The sequence below is a fragment of the Schistocerca piceifrons genome, chromosome 2, assembly GCF_021461385.2.
Source record: "Schistocerca piceifrons isolate TAMUIC-IGC-003096 chromosome 2, iqSchPice1.1, whole genome shotgun sequence".
Taxonomy (NCBI): domain Eukaryota; kingdom Metazoa; phylum Arthropoda; class Insecta; order Orthoptera; family Acrididae; genus Schistocerca; species Schistocerca piceifrons.
In genome coordinates, this window is record NC_060139.1 from 1,033,040,952 (window position 1) to 1,033,057,799 (window position 16,848).

Below are 16,848 nucleotides of genomic sequence, written 5' to 3' on the forward strand. Positions count from 1 at the left end.
ATGTTCTGGCTGTTTCCTTTGAAATATAAATTTCTGTTTACGACATTTATCGTCAAATTTAAGTCTAGTAAAATATTCTCCAATTTCAGTGGTTCAGTTTTCTACGTGGCAATTCAAAATGTTTCAATGGTATTTCTCTGGAAGCACGCAGTGAGATACGTATGTTACCTCACCTCCGCTTCATTATTTGTGCAAATTACAAAGGCAAATATGACGTGCCTGGTAAATACGCAGCAGTGAAAATAGATCTTTCACCATTCTGAGAAAAGCCGGTATCAATAGCTGCAGCTAATAGGAAATTGTGAAACTAATTACGAAAGTATTACGCTCACGAAATCTAAGTTAAACAAAACTGTCTTTACGTGTAAAATTACACCATTAAATGGACCGAATGATATTTCGGCCACCCAACTCGGTATGAAGTAAACAATCGCACCGAAAATACAGTCATGGAGGGCAATAAGAATAACTTGCTCAATCGGATACTAGCGAAGACATTTTCATTTTGATGCATGAAAAATTAGCTACCGTTCAAGTATAATAAAGCCTTTAATGTTGTGGAGACATTACCACTGTTGAAACTAGAATCGGCGAGATTATGTATTTATTACAACTAAATAACGGAAAACGTAACGCAACTGTACGTCAGGACAGGATACTAGCATTTTCTACCTATCAGTTTCATGAAATACCCTAGTAATGCTGGTCAGAAACCGAAATAACAAACATTTCCCCAAAACAATATAAAAATCTGATTCCGGTCTTTTCAAGGAACTTCCATGCCATACTCGTTTCACATGAATGAGAAGCTCGTTTAGCAGTTCCATAAATTTTACATGGAGAAGACGAATTTCATTTACCGTGGTTGATATGCAATTTTGGTGCATAACATGTACAGGAACACTGACTTTTCCAGGATGATTTTTTCTGAATTTAGCTTGCCTGCGTTAAGTATTGCGAAGTCTGACATATGGCACTAACGTAAACGTTAAGCGACACCAGAGATCAAGGTTGTTACCCCATTACTGTTAGATTCACATTTGTGGGTGTCAACCAAATCACGTCTTAACCTAATTTGGACCTCGAGCTTCGCTGCAGCTCGGACTGTCGCAAGAACAAATGTCACGCTCTAGCCTAGCATTTGCACTTATGTTCGCAGTATTTCAAAAGAAACAGCTGTTACCAAAACCAACGTGACCTACAGTGCGGACAACGCAGCAATCTGCCGCGAGCTTTAAACACTCGTCTTCCAAGGTTTGATGGGCCGTGCGTGACGTAGCGTATCCCGCCTCCTTCATACATTATGTTCTGTACTTCTAGGAAAGCGGAATTGTACCCGGTATTAGAATCATTCCAGTAATCAGTCCCTTCACTTATTTCAAATTTAGAAGAAACGATCTATTTGACGAAGAAAACCTTAACATAAAATATTTTGTGAAGGTCCGACTTAACCGGTATCTTACGCACGCACACCGCCAGCCCCCTCCCCCCCCCCTACACACACACACACACACACACACACACACACACACACACACTAGCACGTCCAGGTCCCTACGCAATACCTATTCGTACAGTTTGTAACTGAACATGTATCTTCATTAGTTAACTGACAATTACGCAATGCATATCACACACGACGTAGAACACCGTTGCCAACTGTGGTTGCTCTTTTAATTGAATCTACGCGTGAAAAATTCTACCACGGTATACGGTTGCCTCAGCGGGTAATGCGAAAACAATACTCAATTTCGGAAGAAACTTATTCTCAGAAAAATTTCTGAACCACGTAACCACCAGTATGTCGACAAGTTACGTTTTACCTTTGTTCCGAATAAGGAAGTAACTTTCTCTTCGGAATTATAGTAATGCAAGGTTCACTACAGAAAGCCACATAAGACAGCACGACTCTAGATTACTCGGAATCTAGCCACGAGTTAAACCAAGAATTATTACATGATCAGTAACATGAGAACCTCACCAGAAGATTAAAGGAAATGGTGAAGTGTAGAGTACAAAAAGATGCACAATATGAATTCGAAGTGACTCGTCCCACATCATGACGATTTATCATGCAAAATGATCCACGGAACATGAAAGTAGCTCACACTTAACCGAGTCAATTTTCTCCAACACAATTGCGCTTTGTAGGACATTAGCAAAAAATGTTTGTACTTACCAAGAAATGCAGCGTCAAACAGTAAACAGCAATGTGAGGCAGACCCAGAATATTCCGCTAGCAGAATACGAATACCCGTGTCACCAACGAAACCAGCGGCTGCTGCTACGATTCCCACGCGAAACGAATGCCACGCGTCCGAACTGCGGAAGTACACAAGACTGAGGTTTGTTACCATACCACAGCGTGGAGCGATGCGTCACGTAGCGACTCCAGCGCTCTCTGCACCTGGCACCGACACGGACCACTCGCAATCTCCAAATAGGAAGCGAACTATGCCAGCAGACGTCCCATTAATGACTGGGGACGTCGAATGTTCATTTTAACACCAACAGCCTTTGTTTCTGGCAATTTACACAGCATTAATTTATGGTTAAGGTGTTCAGCGCGTATTGAAGTCCAATTTTCAGCCGTTCTGCGCATCCCCCTCCACTAGCCACTGGGAGCCAATAATATTCATTCTTTTTTCGCGCGACTAGCTGCGAGTTACAGCTAAACAACGAGAATCACGCTCCTACATGCTGCACTGTTATCGTACTTCTCGACAACCGAATTATTTATTCAAATAAGTTATTTTTGTTTTCTTTTTCTTTCTTGTAGGAGTATAGCAGTGAAGTCGTATCTGCATGTGTTTAAGTGTGGTTAATACTAAGTCAGGTGACGGCAATAAATGTGAAGTGCTTCACAAACACAAACAATGTCCATTCCATTCAACTGCTCTTCCAAGTCCTTCGCTGCCTCTGACAGAATTACAGTGTCATCGGCAAACCTTAAAAGTTTTTATTTCTTCTCCATGGATTTTAATGCCTACTCCGAACTTTTATTTTGTTTCCTTTACTGCTTGCTCAGTATACAGATTGAATAACATCGGGGAGAGACTACAACCCTGTCTCACTCCCTTCCCAACCTCTGCTTCCCTTTCATGTCCCTCAACTTTTATAACTGCCATCTGCTTTCTATACAAATTGTAAATAGCCTTTCGCTCCCTGTATTTTACCCCTGCCACCTTCAACAAACAAAGGGAAACGGCATTTACATTTGCTCCTGTGTCAGTAATAGCTGTCGTCCTAGTTCCTTCTATACATATATATGTTACTGCCTCTACTTGATGGTCGTCCGAGTCTTCTGTTTCAGTAATGACGTTTTCATGCACCAGTTCGTCTCGTATATCCTGTCTGTCATTATACCGTAAAACAAGTACGTTATTAGTAAGTCGGTGGAAGTAATTACCATCTTGTTGTGTGTCAGCATCGTTTAAGGGAGTCGTCAGATGCTGAAACTAGTTTTCCGTCGTCTGCTGGCTATTTGAAGTACTGTTGTTGTTTGTCAAATTCAGGGCTTGTAGTTTTGATTGTTGCTGTTGTTATTCGGTTGATTGAATGGTGGCTAAAAATTATTGTTAGGCTGTGGACTGTAGTTCTGTTGAGAGGTGTTGTAATTTTGGCGACTATTTTTGAAGTTTCTTGGTGCGTTATTATTTTGACTCTGTTGGTAATACATGGGCGATTGTTGTTGACTTGCATTCCACGGCTGCGCTGTTTGTTGATAGCCGCGCTGTCAACTGCGATTATTTGAATTATTGCCATCCGACTGGTACGGAGGCTAATGTCCGTACTGCCTTCGATTAGTGTCATTCATAGGATTATAACGATTCCGATTATTATTCCGGTTTCGCTTGTATGGGTAGTTATAGTCTGTTTTCCATTGAAAATTACCGATATAGCAACTGTTGTTGTCGCTTTTGTAGTACTTGCGTTTTCTGTTGTCCGACTGACAAGAATTACTGTTATTGTAATTCGGGGATTTCCAACTGTTGTTATTTGAACTGTGTTTCTTATTGGCGCTAATCTCCTCATGAATAAGAACTAATGAGTTTAATACAGACAGGAAACCTTCCTATCATCCTCCGATACGTTAACTAATTTCTCTTGTATGGTTGCTGGAAACTTCGACTTCAATATCAAAATGACATCTTTGCTCGAAATTGGGGTATCGCAATACCTAATCTTACCTCGATGCTTCTCAAAGTACTTGCTTAGGCCTCTATTCTTTTCATTAAAGGGTTCAGCCTGATAAACGTCTTTCCTTAGAGTCTTTTGTACTCCCTCGCACCAAAACTTGGCTAAAAATGCCGTTCGATATTCCTATAAGTATGGCATCGATCGAGCATCTCGGTGCCCCATATTACGGATTCGCCGGTAATAATTATGTCCTATGACATATTGGATTCGCTCTGTCCGTCCAGCTATTCGGAAAAATACCACAGAAAGACTGAGAAATACAATAAGGTGAAGATTCCTTTTGTCTACGTTAAAGGACTGGAAGTTTCTGTCCTTAAGAAGACTCTCTTCTTTCATTAGTTGGACCAATGATGCAGATTCATTTATTGTTTCAGGCTATGTCTTTACATTTGTGTTTGCATGATCGGGTCTATTGTCTGTGGGGTATTGGTGGTATTGTGATTCCTCGTCTATGTCGCTTACGGACAGCAAAGAGTGTGGATGGCGCTGAGACTGTTCTCTGTCTTTCGATTGAGCTTGCTGCTTTAGGTTTTGCAATCGTTGCGTTATTTGGTTCTTCCATGTTGGCAGTTCGTTAGTCACTACACGTCTGATCATTCCTAAGTCACTCACAATGGTGTCTCCTGACGATCCAGGTGTATTTAAGACATTCAGTGCGGCTGTTTGGACTGCTTCCGGTATATCGGTTCGTAATTTATTTGCGATATCTTCATCCTTAGATGACAACCAATTTTTGTATTTTTCATCTATACTTTTTACTTTCTCACTGAGATGTTCGGCTATTTTTTTCGGTATGCAATGATAACTGTTTAATTTCATCTGTCAGGTGGTCTACTTGTTCTTTGACAGTACCAACGTCGTTGTTGATTCTGTCTAAGTGCTGATCAATTATTTCAATACTCGAGTTTGTGTCAGTAATATCGCGGTATATTATACTAAAATTATCGGAAGTTCGTTTGCTAATTCTGTACAGGCTGCCTGAAGCAGATTATCTATTTTAGCTTTTGTAACAAGATTAAATAGGTCTGCTTTTGTCACTTGAGATTCAGTTAATTTAGATATATCTGATTTAGTTTCATTTGCCTTTGCATTCAGATCAGTAGCTAATTTAGCCATTATTTCTTTCATTTCTTGTAGCCAAGATTCATTGGGGGCGGTGAGTCGATCCCTGAAGTCGGTATATTCGGCACAGGTGGGCTACTGACTACGGAAATTTGAGCTGCAATCTTTTCAGTCATGTGATTCATTTCCGTGATTCGTCTTGTGTCTATCTCCTCAGTACGTTCAGAACTGTCAGTCCGTGCTGTCTTAAGTCTTGATCTGAGGTGGTAAGGCACGTCGGTAGTATCGTCTGTCAATGGTATGCGATTGTCTGGCGTCGCGTCAGTGTTTGTAAACAGTGATGCGGCGCGGCAAGAATTTTAACGCTGCGCATTCGTCAGTTGTCAACAAAGCGGTAAGGAGGCTATCACGTCATTGTTGCCTACTGGGACAGTCTACGTAACGCATACGTCATACAAACAATTGCCGATACTAGTGGGGAAAACAACATGGATGCGCCAGAAATAAAACAAAAGAATTCCAACGCCGTAAACGAATATGGACGACAACAATTAAACATGAAAATTTTACAAATATTATCGCAATGCAGCTAATGCTTCTACAATGCCAATTTCTACTGAAAGCAGATTTTAGGCTGGAAATTACGTGAAAAAGAATGGGATTTGATGGGATTCACAGATGTTACGGTCGTTATTGGATACTAATGAGGGTCGACTGCAGGAATTGAAAATAGTACTCACCGCTGTAGTTTTCGTACTCGGTCGGCTAACTTAGTTAAAAATTTTCCACGTTTTCGTCCGTCGTGTTTGGTGTCTGCTTTTCTGACTCCGTTCAGTATTGTCATAGGGGTTGATATTGTGCATGAAATAAAAAGACAAAATTATGCCACAGGACTTAGAAATTCTTCACTAGCCACTGTTAGAATAAATTATATATGTGGCGTTTCAGAACAAGTTCGCAAGCAAAAATTTCGGTTGCGTCCCTGTTCGGACGCCAGTATATTATTATAAATATTTTGAATGGGGAGAAATGGAGAGATTATTTTGCTGTTAACTATGGTACCTGATGTTTTAGAAGATGTGGTTTTTTTAGCCTCGTGCGAGTACGCCGGATTTCGACATAAGCGCACCTTGTTCCATGCAATGACGTGTCGGATACTTGAAAGAAGCGATCAATAATGTTGATACACTTTCCTGGGAAACAAAAATGGGGATTGTAATCAAATTTTCACCGCGTAGCTTTTGAGCCTGGATTTCAACAAGATTACCGAAGGGACCTACGTTTGGAAATAAAGTACAGCGAATTACGATTCAGTGACGAATAGTAGTTTGCTGATTACGACAACTTCTTTCAAGTTCCTTCGTCCTGTGGAGCCGTCAATGATTTCTGTGAACACTTGTACTAAAATGACAAACATTTATAAACATAGGGAATGAGAAATTAGCTGGCGATCGCTATTTACACAAGTCACATAACAGCATTCAGATTAGAATTAATTTTTAATAAGCTAAAGAGAAACTTACTTTAAACATTTTTTCACACATTATCGTGGCTGACAATGCCACATATACCAGCTTTTGTGCTAATAATTACAATTCCTCAGAAACAGGCAAATATCCATTGCCTTTTTTTATAGTCATACTTCTTGATATATTTGAGACGTTTCACATCGAAACTACTCACATTACTTATTTTTAAATATAAATTACAATGAACTATAATAACGTGCGTCTACACATACAGACAGACAAAACATAAGCGGTATAGGATTTAGTACACATTTTGTTTTCACATTGTATCTCATATTTTGTTTCACTGCGTTCGGGCTGAAAAAATATCTTTGACCGCTTTTGAGTATATCTAATCGCAATAGCAATCTTTGGCACTCTGCGCCACAACAGGTCACGTCGTATCACGCAACTTTTACAACTTCACTCAGTCTTTCATTCTCTGGAGAACTTATTCAGTTAAATTCGGTCTATGGAAGCACATAATGTTACAACCTGTAGCGTGGGCACAGTCTGTGCGGCATGCTGAAAAGCTTCAGAAAGAATAATTTGACAAGGAAGTGAAGATGGATATAAGCCTTGAACCTATCATCGTAAATTTACAATCAGATTGTTCGGAAACAGATTCGAATAGAAGTGACGGTGGTATTGCAATGTAGACTTAAGAACGAAGCAATAATATTTCTTAGTTTTAAAGACTCGTGGATTTAAAAATTTGTTTGTCAACATATCAGTTGCGTACATAATAACGAGTACTTCTTAGCCTTTTTGATTAGGACTTTGTATCCTTTGAATTATGCAGACTGTAATGTTCAATATTTCGTCGAAGGAGAAGTTAAGCTTCTCCCACCATGCTGTATGCTCTAATAACAGGCTAGAATGCAGCTGGATAAATTCGTGAAAAGTCCGATATTTCCATGCAAACCTCTGTCAGTTTCAAGGTACGAATTGGATAAGGACCTACAATGGCAGTAAATCTTGTCGAGATATCGGTCGTTTTCTGTGTTATCGGTCATCATTCCCTGGAGTTATTCGCATGTGATGGTTAATTGTTCGCTTGTTCAATGGATTATAAATGCGGCCTCTCACACTCATAATGCTCGTTAACCGCGAAAAATATGACAACTTGCTGATCATTTTTACAATAGTCTTTTCATCAGTCTTTTCTACCACTACGTTTTTATGTGCAGTGATTATACTGAACTACAGTCAAACGCATCAACACGCGCCTTATACACATTTTTAAAAACTCTATTGAGTAGAATCAGTTGTCAAGCAGATATAATGATTTCGGTTTGTGCTTGAAGTTAAATTTGTGTGTAAAATTTTTACTTGTAAAACAGTTCAAATCGCAATAAATGATAATTATAGCAAGCAGTTTCAATGATCTTGTCGTTAGGCAATTGTCATGTTGAGGAAAATTGTATTTCACGTCTTCACAAAGCTGTGTCAGCTGTTCTCGCCTCCCGATGTCGCGCAGAGTAAATCTGTGGAGCCGTGGACGCAACGTCGTCAAGACGTGAACTAATATTTCTCTCAAGACGACTGATCGAAATTGCTTTTAATATTTACTATTGCCCTCATAGATTTGAACGTATAATGTGATGTACCGCAGGCAAATGAGCCTCAGTGTTGTGCGCAGCAATGCAGTTCGGCTAGGTGGACTCTCCGCAGTTCTCATTCCTACGCTGCTCCACCCCTATGTGCTGAAACGTCGTCTTACGTGACGCGGGCTATAATTCGTTGGGCCATGTGGAATAGCTTCGGTTAACTCACAAAGGAAATTTAATGAACATGATATTCTGCTAGAGCAAGGAAGAAGGCAAAGAAACGGTTGAAATGGCTCTGAACACTATGGGATTTAACATGTTAAGTCATCAGTTCCCGAGACTTAAAACTACTTAAACCTAACTAACTTAAGGACTTCACACACATCCACACCCGAGGCAGGATTCGAACCTGCGACCGTAGCAGCAGCGCGGTTCCGGACTGGAGCGCCTAGAACCGCTTGGTCACAGTGGCCGGCAGGAAGATGGGCAAAGTAGCGTCATTCTAGGATGCTTGAAAGCAACACTGGCCTATCTCTTATTCTATGACGTATTTTATAACCTATAAATCTCCTCACCATGGATCTAAGGAACAACAATATATGAAGTATAATAAAATTTGCAGTAGCTGTAAGAATTTATTTATTTAACGTATAACACTATACATAAAATACAATAAAAGGAAGATGTAAATAAAAACAATACACTGAACTAACAAACAGTTGTTATATACTAACGACCAGCCTCCTTATTCAGTCCAGCCTTGATGGTATAGTTATGAAAAAGTCGTTGGGATTACCCAGGTAGGCTCTCAAATCACATTCTTCGTTAATGTGCCGGATGGTCTGGTTCACTGCTCCGCTATCACAGCTTGGGCTGGACTGCTTACCGCACTTATTCTGGTTGTCCTGTGTCCTGTTCGTATACGATTTATACTCTGCTGTTCGTGCCAAGGATTTCAAAGCCCTTCTGTGCCTATAGAGGGCCAGTAAGATGCACTTCAGACAGTATTCGTAAACTAGGTTTCATGCCATTTGCTGTCAATGGCGAAGTTGCTATCAGAAACCTGTTGGATCAGTCCTAGGGGTGAATTTCTGGAGCAGAGTCTGTTTATCGTCAACCCATGGATGGAACATGAACCATGAACCATGGACCTTGCCGTTGGTGGGGAGGCTTGCGTTCCTCAACGATACAGATAGCCGTACCGTTGGTGCAACCACAACAGTGAGGTATCTGTTGAGAGGCCAGACAAACGTGTGGTTCCTGAAGAGGGGCAGAAGCCTTTTCAGTAGTTGCAGGGGCAACAGTCTGGATGATTGACTGACCTGGCCTTGTAACACTAACCAAAACGGCCTTGCTGTGCGGGTACTGCGAACGGCTGAAAGTAAGGGGAAACTACAGCTGTAATTTTTCCCGAGGGTATGCAGCTTTACTGTATGATTGAATGATGATGGCGTCCCCTTGGGAAAAATATTCCGGAGGTAAACTAGTCCCCCATTCGGATCTCCGGGCGGGGACTACTCAAGAGGACACCGTTATCAGGAGAAAGAAAACTGGCGTTCTACAGATCGGAGCGTAGAATGTCAGATCCCTTAATCAGGCAGGTCGGTTAGAAAATTTAAAAAGCGAAATGGATAGGTTAAAGTTAGGTATAGTGGGAATTAGTGAAGTTCGGTGGCAGGAGGAACAAGACTTTTGGTCAGGTGAATACAGGGTTATAAATACAAAATCAAATAGGGGTAATGCAGGAGTAGGTTTAATAATGAACAAAAAAATATGAGTGCAGGTAAGCTACTACAAATAGCATAGTGAACGCTTTATTGTGGCCAAGATAGACACGAAGCCCATGCTTACTGCAGTAGTACAAGTTTATATGACAACTAGCTCTGCAGATGGTGAAGAAATTGATGAAATGTATCATGAGATAAAAGAAATTATTCAGGTAGTGAAGGGAGACGAAAATTTAATAGTCATGGGTGACTGGAGTTCGACAGTAGGAAAAGGAAGAGAAGGAAACATAACAGGTGAATATGGATTGGGGCTAAGAAATCCAAGAGGAAGCCGCCTGGTAGAATTCTGCACAGAGCATAACTTAATCATAGCTAACACTTGGTTCAAGACTCATGAAAGTATGTTGTATACACGGAAGAACCCTTGAGATACTAGAAGGTTTCAGACAAATTATATAATGGTAAGACAGGGATTTAGGAATCAGATTTTAAATTGTTAGACATTCCAGGGGCAGATGTGGACTCTGGCCACAATCTATTGGTTATGAACTTTAGATTAAAGCTGAAGAAACTGCAAAAAGGTGGGAATTTAAGGAGATGGGACCTGGATAAACCGAAAGAACCAGAGGTAATACAGAGTTTCTGGGAGAGCATAAGGGAACAATTGATAGGAATGGGGGAAAGAAATACAGTAGAAGGAGAGAGGGTAGCTTTGAGGAATGAAATAGTGAAAGCAGCAGAGGATCAAGTAGGTAAAAAGACGAGGGCTAGTAGGAATCCTTGGGTAACAGAAGAGATACTGAATTTAATTGATGAAAGGAGAAAATACAAAAATGCAGTAAGTGAAGCAGGCAAAAAGGAATACAAACGTCTCAAAAATGAGATCGACAGGAAGTGCAAAATGGCTAAGCAGGGATGGCTAGAGGACAAATGTAAGGATGTAGAGGCTTAACTCACTAGGGGTAAGATAGACACTGCCTACAGGAAAATTAAAGAGACCTTTGGAGAAAAGAGAACCACTATCATGAATATCAAGAGCTTAGATGGAAACCCAGTTCTAAGCAAAGAAGGGAAAGCAGAAAGGTGGAAGGAGTATATAGAGGGTCTATACAGGGGCAGTGTTCTTGAGGACAATATTATGGAAATGTAAGATGAGGTAGATGAAGAGTTTGACAGAGCACTGAAAGACCTAAGTCGAAACAAGGCCCCGGCAGTAGACAACATTCCATTAGAACTACTGACAGTCTTGGGAGAGCCAGTCCTGACAAAACTCTACCATCTGGTGAGCAAGATGTATGAGACAGGCGAAATTCCCTCAGACTTCAAGAATATAATAATTCCAATCCCAAAGAAAGCAGGTGCTGACAGATGTGAAAATTACCGAACTATCAGTTTAATAAGTCACGGCTGCAAAATACTAACACGAATTCTTCACAGACGAATGGAAAAACTAGTAGAAGGTGACCTCGGGGAAGATCAGTTTGGATTCCGTAGAAATATTGAAACACGTGATGCAATACTAACCTTACGACTTATCTTAGAAGAAAGATTAAGGAAAGGCAAACCTACGTTTCTAGCATTTGTTGACTTAGAGAAAGCTGTTGACAATGTTGACTGGAATACTCACTTTCAAATTCTGAAAGTGGCAGGGGTAAAATACAGGGAGCGAATGGCTATTTACAATTTGTACAGAAAGCAGATGGCACTTATATGAGTCGAGTGACATGAAAGGGAAGCAGTGGTTGGGAAGGGAGTGAGACAGGGTCGTAGCCTCTCCCCGTTGCTATTCAATCTGTATATTGAGCAAGCAGTAAAGGAAACAAAAGAAAAGTTCGGAGTAGGTATTAAAGTCCATGGAGAAGAAATAAAAACTTTGAGGTTCACCGATGACATTGTAATTCTGTGCCGGCCGCGGTGGCCGTGCGGTTCTGGCGCTGCAGTCCGGAACCGCGAGGCTGCTACGGTCGCAGGTTCGAATCCTGCCTCGGGCATGGGTGTGTGTGATGTCCTTAGGTTAGTTAGGTTTAAGTAGTTCTAAGTTCTAGGGGACTTATGACCTAAGATGTTGTGTCCCATAGTGCTCAGAGCCATTTGAACCATTTTTTTTTTTTTTTTTTTTTTTTTTTTTTTTTTTTTTTTTTTTTTTTTTGTCAGAGGCAGCAAAGGACTTGGAAGAGCAGTTGAACGGAATGGACAGTGTCTTGAAAGGAGGTTATAAGATGAACATCAACAAAAGCAAAACAAGCATATTGGAATGTAGTCGAATTAAGTCGGATGATGCTGAGGGAATTAGATTAGGAAATGAGTCACTTAAAGTAGTAAAGGAGTTTTGCTATTTGGGGAGCAAAATAACTGATGATGGTCGAAGTAGAAAGGATACAAAATGTAGACTGGCAGTGGCAAGGAAAGCGTTTCTGAAGAAGAGAAATTTGTTAACATCGAGTATAGGTTTGAGTGTCAGGAAGTCGTTTCTGAAAGTATTTGCATGGAGTGTAGCCATGTATGGAAGTGAAACATGTACGGTAAATAGTTTAGACAAGAAGAGAATAGAAGCTTTCGAAATGTGGTGCTACAGAAAAATGCTAAAGATTAGATGGGTAGACCACATAACTAATGAGGAGGTATTGAATAGGATTGGGGAGAAGAGAAGTTTGTGGCACAACTTGACCAGAAGAAGGGATCGGTTGGTAGGACATGTTCTGAGGCATCAAGCGATCACCAATTTAGTACTGGAGGACAGCGTGGAGGGTAAAAATCGTAGAGGGAGACCAAGAGATGAATACACTAAGCAGACTCAGAAGGATGTAGGCTGCAGTAGGTACTGGGAGATGAAGCTTGGACAGGATAGAGTAGCATGGAGAGCTGCTCAAACCAGTCTCAGGACTGAAGACCACAACAACAACAATGGAACATTAATATTAAGGAATACTCTTTCGTCAGGACTTATTGTCTTGAGACACGGCTATGTGGCTGAGTATTAAAAGTCAGTATAGTGAAATAGTTTTTATGCATTATCATGGGAGCACACTCTTTTTTTCGTGAGGGCTATTTAGCTACAGAGAACCCAATACGCAACTGTAGAGAACGCTAAATTGCACGCAGAGGCTGGAAGCCTTATCTGCTGATGATCCCTAGTTATTATCGCAAAGTTTCTAGATAAGACTGTTTCCTGAGTTTATTTCCCAAGCAGGTTTTACGAGGTGCTTCCTGAAAGATAGTGTGGTATCAAGGGTCATTCCAAGTTACTTTGGGTGATAAGCAGCAAAACTGTTTCGTTCATGTGGACCTCCAGTTTATAGTCTGCTGCTCTGATTTTTAGGTAACAGTTAATAAAATGAAAGAAAGCCTGTGGCTCGACAGAAATATCTACAACAATATACACATATGTATTAACACAAAATTAAAACACTATACCAGAATGTTCATACGCATATTTGCTTGAAGATGAACAGAACGGATATGGTAGAAAGAAGAGTATTAGAAAAATAATGGTGGGTGCAACATAAACTACAGATGGTTGTTAAATGAGAATGTCTGAAGTAATGTAAGGGTTAATCTCCTTTTGATACCTTTACCGAATGAAGGAACAACCTAATGGAGCAAATGTTCCTGTATTTCTGTTAAAAGAAATCAACAGTATCAAGGACTGCAAAAATAAGAAAAAGCTAGAAAGAATCCACATCAAAGACTCCTAAACAACAGAGAGAAATCTTCTTAAGGATGAAATATTAAATTTAGAAAGGTTTCAAGGCATAAGTATGAAATTGGTAACAACGTGTACAGAAGGAAGGAGAAGCCGACATAAGAAGATGAAGCAGTGGCTGCAAAATAGGAAAAAACAACGGTAGAACAGTAACCGAAATTGTGACGTGATCCTGTTTGGTCTACACAAGGAATTAAAAGGAAAGTGTCCCACTGTCTACGAGATTTGTAGAAACAGATGGCAAGTTACGATAAGGACAAGGATTCAGCAGGAAACTGGCGGTGTACATTTCTAAGGAATTCTCTTGGTATTGGCGTAACAGAATCAGGGAAACTATAAAAATTCTAAGTCAGAGTAGACGGAGGGGGAGACTAATCCAGCGCGTGAAGGAACAGAGTTGGCTGTCTGACATATGTACTCTCATGTCAGGAATAGAGAACGGAGCAGTTCAAAACGTTGTCATCATTTGTTAATACACAGTCTAAGCTTGCGAATAACACTGTTCCTTTCATTCCTTTTGTAATATAATGTTGTGGCTTCATTAAGGTAAGTATTACAGAGAGGAACAGGGAGAGATAGGAAATTTACAGAGCTGTATAAATCAGAGATATAATGTGACCTACTGAGGAAAACTGTACTCTTTTCATACCCTCTGTAATATGTTATACTTTTGTTGCCTCATCAAAGTAAGCATTACAGAGACAGAGTCTTGGCATCACAGTTCCGTTTGGTAAATATTGCAGTCTTCCTCGAAAATTTTATGTGTGTGTTTGTGTGTGTGTGTGTGTGTGTGTGTGTGTGTGTGTGTGAGAGAGAGAGTGAGAGAGAGAGAGAGAGAGAGAGAGAGAGAGAGAGCGGGAGCGTCGGTGGAAAATCACATTGTGAGACATTTGAGGTTAACCAAGCATATTTTCTATTGCTGATATATTCTGCAGACATTTTAGACGTTGAATTAACATTGTGGCACTTACCAAGCATCGCACAATAATTTAGTTATGAAAAATAATTAATTCGAGGATCTGTTGCACATTAAATCATGTATGGTACAATAATCGATCTACGCATATGGACATCCGTTGGCAAAGGCAAGCAACAGGAACATAAAGCAGAAATTGATTTTATTTCACGTGTTAAAGGTTTTCAGAACAGTCGTTACCGCAAAACTCATCTTTGGCAACTATATACGAGTATTTCGAAAAAGAATGAAAAATGTTGCTATCATAGCACAGAAAGGCGAATATGTCCTGGACAGAGTTAGCGATGTGAAAGAAGGGGACTAGTTTTTCGACTTAGCTGGCAGCTTCAAAGACAAATTAATCAAAACTTCTTGTCATATTCCTTCATTTTTACTTCTTTGTGTTAGTACCCATGTCATGTACTATAATGCGTCGTGTCTGGTAAAGTAACATGATACACGATGTCATCCTCCCCCTTCCCCAGGAACAAGTCTACCCCCAGAAATTTTATCCCTCCGAAAATTTATTTACGTATTATTTGTATGCTCTTCAGCCATATACACTACTGGCCATTAAAATTGCTACACCAAGAAGAAATGCAGATGATAAACGGGTATTCATTGGACAAATATATTAAACTATAACTGACATGTGATTACATTTACACGCAATTTGGATGCATAGATCCTGAGAAATTAGTACCCAGAACAACCACCTCTGGCCGTACGAACGGCCTTGATACGCCTGGGCATTGAGTCAAACAGAGCTTGGATGGCGTGTACATGTACAGCTGCCCATGCAGCTTCAACACGATACCACAATTATCAAAAGTAGTGACTGGCGTATTGTGACGAGCCAGTTGCTCGGCCACCATTGACCAGACGTTTTCAGTTGGTGAGAGATCTGGAGAATGTGCTGGCCAGGGCAGCAGTCGAACATTTTCTGTATCCACAAAGGCCAGTACAGCACCTGCAACATGCGGTAGTGCATTGTCCTGCTGAAATGTAGGGTTTCGCAGGGATCGAATGAAGGGTAGAGCCACGGGTCGTGGCACATCTGAAATGTAACGTCCACTGTTCAAAGTGCCGTCAATGCGAACAAGAAGTGACCGAGACGTGTAACCAGTGGCACCCCATACCATCACGCCGGGTGATACGCCAGTATGGCGATGACGAATACGCGCTTCCAATGTGCCTTCACCGCGATGTCGCCAAACAGGGATGCGACCACCATCGTAAACAGAACTTGGATTCTTCCGAAAAAATGACGTTTTGCCATTCGTGCACCCAGGTTCGTCGTTGAGTACACCATCGCAGGCGCTCCTGTCTGTGATGCAGCGTCAAAGGTAACCTCAACCCTGGTCTCCGAGCTGTGATAGCCCATGCTGCTGCAAACATGGTCGAACTGTTCGTGCAGATGGTTGTTGTCTTGTAAACGTCCCCATCTGTTGACTCAGGGATCGAGACGTTGCAGCACGATCCGTTACAGCCAAGCTGATAAGATGCCTGTCATCTCGACTACTAGTGATACGAAGTCGTTGGGATCCAGCACGGCGTTCCGTATTACCGTCCTGAACCCACCGATTCCATATTCTGCTAACAGTCACTGGATCTCGACAAACGCGAGCGGCAATGTCGCGATACGATAAACCGCATTCGCTATAGGCTGCAATCCGACCTTTATCAAAGTCGGAAACTTGACGTTACGCATTTCTCATCCTTACACGAGGCATCACAACAACGTTTCACCAGGCAACGCCGATCAGATACTATTTGTGTATGAAAAACCGGTTGGAAACTTTCCTCATGTCAGCACGTTGTAGGTGTCGCCACTGGCGCCAACCTTGTGTGAATGGTCTGAAAAGCTAATCATTTGCGTATCACAGCATCTTCTTCCTGTCGGTTAAATTTCGCGTCTGTAGCACGTAATCTTCGTGTTGTAGCAATTTTACTGGCCAGCAGTGTACATTTTTACTATGGCTGGCGAATCTTCCAGATTTTGGGCTCAGGGTCAGGAACTTTAGCCTGTAAAGTACATGATGCAGGCGTGCCAACACCTTGCATCTAAGAGCGCACACTGTGCTGGGGAAATGGTGTTAACTCGTAAAAAGGGGTCGAACATGTTAAGATGTTTTGGTTTAAA